This window comes from Sinocyclocheilus rhinocerous, unplaced genomic scaffold (assembly GCF_001515625.1).
Source record: "Sinocyclocheilus rhinocerous isolate Xijiao unplaced genomic scaffold, SAMN03320098_v1.1 scaffold79, whole genome shotgun sequence".
Taxonomy (NCBI): Eukaryota; Metazoa; Chordata; class Actinopteri; order Cypriniformes; family Cyprinidae; genus Sinocyclocheilus; species Sinocyclocheilus rhinocerous.
The window spans coordinates 56,852-62,545 of record NW_015638023.1 but is presented as its reverse complement, the minus strand read 5'-3'; the positions used below and the strand labels follow the sequence as shown (position 1 = coordinate 62,545).

At 42.0% G+C, this 5,694-nt stretch overlaps 1 protein-coding gene across 1 annotated transcript in view; it reads right to left on the bottom strand.

Moving 5' to 3' along the window:
- Nucleotides 1-5,694, bottom strand: part of LOC107749392 (histone deacetylase 4-like) — a 50,424-nt gene that overhangs the window by 22,263 nt on the left and 22,467 nt on the right. The gene's annotated exons all lie outside the window — the stretch shown is intronic.

Below are 5,694 nucleotides of genomic sequence, written 5' to 3'. Positions count from 1 at the left end.
ACACACACACACACACACACACACACTCACACACACACACTCACTCACTCACTCACTCACTCACACACACGCGCGCACACAGTCTCACACACACAAACACTCGCACACACACACACACTCACACGCGCACGCACTCACACACACACTCACACTCACATGCACACACACACAGGGCCGTTTCTAGGCATAGGCGAGCTAGGCGGTCGCCTAGGGCGCCACCAGCTGAAGGGGCGCCAATGAGCGCACGTACTGGCACTTTTAGCAGGGTTGTGATAAAGAGTGGCACGGTCATTATGTACCATCAGTGCCTGATAATTTAATTTAGTGGTTTACTTTGAAATTTAAGATGTTAACGTTGATTATTACATGGCTCTGTGGAATACTTGATTTTGATTGGTCAGTCGCGACATTCCGAGGTATGTTATCCCTCGATAACAACCGGTAAAAGCTGATAACACAGGCTAATCCGGGTAACTGAAGTCAGCGCTATACTCTTGCCTAGGGATGTAACGGTATGAAAATTTATCACGGTTATCAGTATTATCACGGTATTGTTAAAATGTGCTGGAGATGTTAAAAAAGTATCGACACATAAATCACTTCACCAAGTTTTATATTTAAAAATCAACAAACAACAATAAAATTACACATTTTGTTTGCATAATCACTAAAACAATAACATTACCAATGATGTTCGGATTTTAAATGACAGTTTGACTGACAACAGTTTAATAGCATGTTCAAATATCTAATGTAAATGTTCAAATAAAGCTTTGAATATAAGTTGAATCTGTAATGGTGTAGATGTTCAAAAAGTTCTGACACATAAATCACTTCACCAAATTTTATATTTAAAAATCAACAAACAACAAATAAAATGACTTTTTGTTTGCATAATCACTAAAACACACAAGATGTCAAAATCATCACTGGCTGCTGGTACTGTAACAGCTCATGTTATTTTTCAAGCTCAGAGGCTCTTTAATTAACGGCGTGGCACTTTTCAAAATTTAGCTTTCATTTTCAAATAACTAAGATGAAGTACAAGATCAGATGAGAGCCGTGCAGCAACACACAACCCACAGCAGACATGCGTCCTGTAAGCAAACACGCAAAAAACCCCAACAACACAATGACTTGAGTGACGTGTTCATGTGTTTATCTCGTCATGATGACTTCACGTTCACTGGTGCTGAATGTTAACGGCTTGTGAAGAGCAGCATTACAGAAAACTACTGACGAACAAGCAGCAGCACAATCACACAACATCTTCAATTACATGTGGATAGAGACTAAGCAGAGATTCGGTTTACCTCTACACACACACAGAGTAAAAAAACACTAAAAACAGAAAAACACGTTCATGATACAAAGTCATCGGCACACGTCAGATACAGAATGAAGTTGAGCTCACCACACGCCTCCGCAGCACAAACACGTCTGTGTGTGTGTGTGTTTGTGGCGCAGCTCCTGTCTGCCTCCGCTGCAGTCTGTCTCTAACTAACGCTGCTCTGTCAGCGCTCAGACTGTCTCTCTGACTCTGATGACGTCACAAGGCCGTCCCAGAGACAACGCTGACATGCTTTATTCTCATCTACTGGTGGCACACGTGCATGTGTACACACACACACACACACACAGAGACAGTGTGTTTTACATTGTCATGACGTGTTGATGCGTGGAACCAGCAGTCATGCATATGTTTCGCTGCTACAACAGCTGAAATAATGCTGCCTTCATGTGCTGTCGGAGTTATCATAAACACGAGTTTCCTAGTCGGAAATAGGGAAACTCTGAGATAATTTTGATACTCGAGTTTACGAGTTGGGAAGTCATAAACTTTAAACATGGTGGAGCAGAGAAATGTTTATATATATAAATAACTATTTAATGCAAATTATATGTATTGTACACAGTTACAACAGCATTTATTTGACCAAAAACTTGGCATTGTCAGCAAACTGAATATCTAAATAGTGTGGTGAATGTTTATATGGTTACCAGTGAATGAGATGCTACAATTTATTCAAAATCTGTCGGATATTGACTAAATATCTTTTATACATTTTGGCTTAAATAGGATTTCCCAAATAAATGAGCAAGAATTAACTCATTAATGGGCCGTCCTCCGTGATTCCTGTTCTTTCTGACAATGAAGCACATGAGCGCAACAAACTCGCAATTACAACTTCAGAAGCGGGAAATAGGAAATTTCCAATAGCATGTGAGGCAGCATGAAACGCTTCTCCTTACGAATCAACATTGATACAGAACCAATGTTGATTTTTCCAGTTACGTAAACCTGCATTCAGACACGTTCAGCGCACACAGTGATGGGTTTGGAGCAGGTAGACAAACTTGCTGCCAAGAGCAGAGCATCCAGACAGACTTTGATAAGCTCTCAAATAGGGTTGGACGATGTCTACGGTGAAACGTCGTGATGGACGATGACATCGGGGGGCGGGGTTAGGGGTGTGCCCGAAGCGTGAAACAAATAACGCGTTATACGGAGCCACTAAAAGGTTAGCCGCTTGCTAGCAGTAGCCTGTTGCATTACAGTACATGAAAGTTCACTTACCACATACACAGTAAGGAGAAATGTCTGATAGGATGATGGAGAATGATCTGCAGATCCTGAGCACCAATGACAAACATCTAATCTTGTCAAATGTGTGTTAAGTACTGCCGCTCCATAGTATAGAGTCCTTGTGACCGCAAATCTCAAAAGTGAAAGTAAAATGCAGTTTCAATAGCGGCTCCCTGATGCCCGCAATTTATATAAAGTCGCCTATACTTACCCAACGATATAATTGCGAGAAACGATGGACGATGCCCAACCCTACTCTCAAATGCTTCATACCACATCAAGCCTTCAGTCCCGCAGGCTCTGACCGACCACACCATCTCACACACTCTCCAAACCACGTGTCTTCTGTAGGGTCGTGGTGTTTTCTTTTCATCTTGCCTGAACAATGCATATTAAAGAAGTGTTCATAAGCGCAGCTCTGCTTTGTTTACAGCGGTAACCAAGGAAACACTGTATCATTGCTGTTCATAAGCAGCTCTGCTTTGTTTACAGCGGTAACCAAGGAAACACTGTATCATTGCTGTTCATGAGCGCCACCTGCTGGCAGAGAGTGAATCTGCGTCTCATTCAGCTCATCTGCTGTTTCCTTCAGATATGTTTTATGTAGTATAGACCATTCTCTCTCCTCTCCACCTGTAGCTGGTGTGTGGTGAGCGCACTGGTGCCGTTCTGTGGCTGCCGTCTCATCATCCAAGTGGATGCTTCACACTGCTGGTGGTTGAGGAGAGACCCCCCCCCCACATGATTGTAAAGCTCTTTGGGTGTACAACAATACACAATAAAGCGCTATATAAATGCATCATTCATTCATTCTGTTTTTGCTTCAAATTTCGAAATTATACAGTCTAATTTAAATTAAAAACTACTCATGCTGCATCTTTGTTTGGATCATGATTAAAATGCAGTGGTTGCCTCTTATTTTAAATGTTAAGAGCACAGACAAAGCCTTAGTTTGTTTATATGAAGAGATTTATTTGATTTGTGTAACTTGTTTGATTTGGGGTTTGTTTTAAAATTTCAATTTAGTTTTGCTATATTTCAATTTCACAAAGAAACGTGCAGCAATAGCCTAATAAAAGACACCTTTTCATTTACTGTATAATGTCTTCAATCTCATTTTGTTAAAAAAATCATGAGAAATTGAATTGTGAAATCAAAATCATGAATCGAATCGTTACATCCCTATTCCCTACAAATCACAGACATTACAGACTGACAGCCATCAGCCGTCATATATTCATACACCGGCTCTGCGTGCGTTTCTGTCTCCCGCAGCACACTCGCACCGCTCCAGAACCACTCCGAGAGAGACAGACGGGTAAATGAACGGACGGCATTATAGTTCTCATACAATATCCTTCCTTAGATTCATTCAGAAACTCCCTGAAGACACGCCAGGGTTTCATTATCAATCTCTCCTCTTCTTCTGCTTTATTTTCAGCTTTAGACAAAGCGTTGAAGCTTTTCAGTGAGATCAGTGACACGCATGTCACATCCAATTCAAGATTATTTCACAGGCTCTCAGAGATCAATGAATAATCAGCAGCATTAGCATCTAAAATGTTATCTAACACTTCATGTGGCAAAACTGATCTGAAGTCACGATGACCCTGGCCCTCAAACGGGTCATCATTTGGACACAAATAACTGGAATAATCCTTTATTCTCTGTCTGTGATTCGCTGCAGACCTTCCGGCTTTCAGGATGCTGGCGGTCGTGTTGCGTAACAGTCTGACTGTTTCCAGCACAGAGCAACCCTCGTGTTGTCAAACAAGCTTCATGATACGTCTGTCAACTTAATGGCTCAACACTACTCACAGTCTTTCTCGTCTCTGTCTCTCTTCTAGTTATGAGCTCCGCTGCCATGCTATTTCAGTCCCCCGATCTGTTCCTGATGTTCGGTCTCTGCTCGTTAGCGCTAATGGATGTTGGGTGAGGCGAGGGCCGATCTGGTTTCTGTCAGGAGGTGTGTGTTGTTTGTTGTGTGATGATGTTGTGAGACATGAGGGGCGTCTCGAAGGCCGTTATGAGTGCGTTCACACCAGGACCGGGAGCAGCGATGAAGTGATGGTTTCAGCGCCGAGTCTATTTTTGCTGTGCTGTTCACGTTCGATTAAAGTGACCGCACACTTTTGATGGACAAAATAAATATGATTTCACATAAATAATAATCATGTCTAGTGTGTTTAACAAAAGATTTGGAGTATGTCAGAAAAGAAAATGAAAAATCTAAAATATGTATAGAAGATTTACCCATTTAAACTTGTTTTTCATTATTCAGTTTGGGTTAAAGTATGGTGTATTATTAAAAAAACATTAAAACAGCACGTTCTATATTGAAGTATGACTGAAACGACATGTTTTGATCTGTTTTTGTTGTTTACCATTTACATGCGAATCCCCATGTTAACAAACAAGACTTTAAAACTTTCAAGTTTATAACTGAACAACTTCTAAAAACAAATTTATAGTTGTCTTTGTAAAGAAACCTGTAGCTTTGGAGCCGCTGCTGTGACGCTGTACAAACGCTTCCAGTGTGAATACTCTCACGAGTCTGCAGCTGCAGTGATGATGAAGTTACGCTGATGTGAAGCTAAGCTAGTGGTGTGAAACAGGCGTAAGACGTGAACCTCCTCAGCGGCGCAGCAGACAGACTTGAACTTCTTTATTGGAGAGCTGTTTTTGTTGGCATCATTAGATACTCTGCTAATTGCACACACACAAAAAAAATGGTTGTGGTCGAGTGCCATCACACACACAGAGAAGGCCTGCGTGACGTGTGCTTGGATCATCAGAGGCGAGCAGGTTTGGACAAGCCCCGTGCAGAGAGTCCTGCTCGTCCTCCAGTCTACAGGATCAGCACACAACGGCTGCAAACGCATTTCCCTAACGTTTCCTTTGTTTGTTTTACAAACTAAGGGCCGAGTAGCACAGCAGTGATGTTTGTGATTCCACCATCATCTCTGATGTAGCAGCGCAACACGACGTCTGGGTGATGATGTCACACACACACTCACACACACACACACAGACACACACACACACACACTCACACACACACTCTCACTCTCTCACTCACACACACACACACACACACACTCACTCAC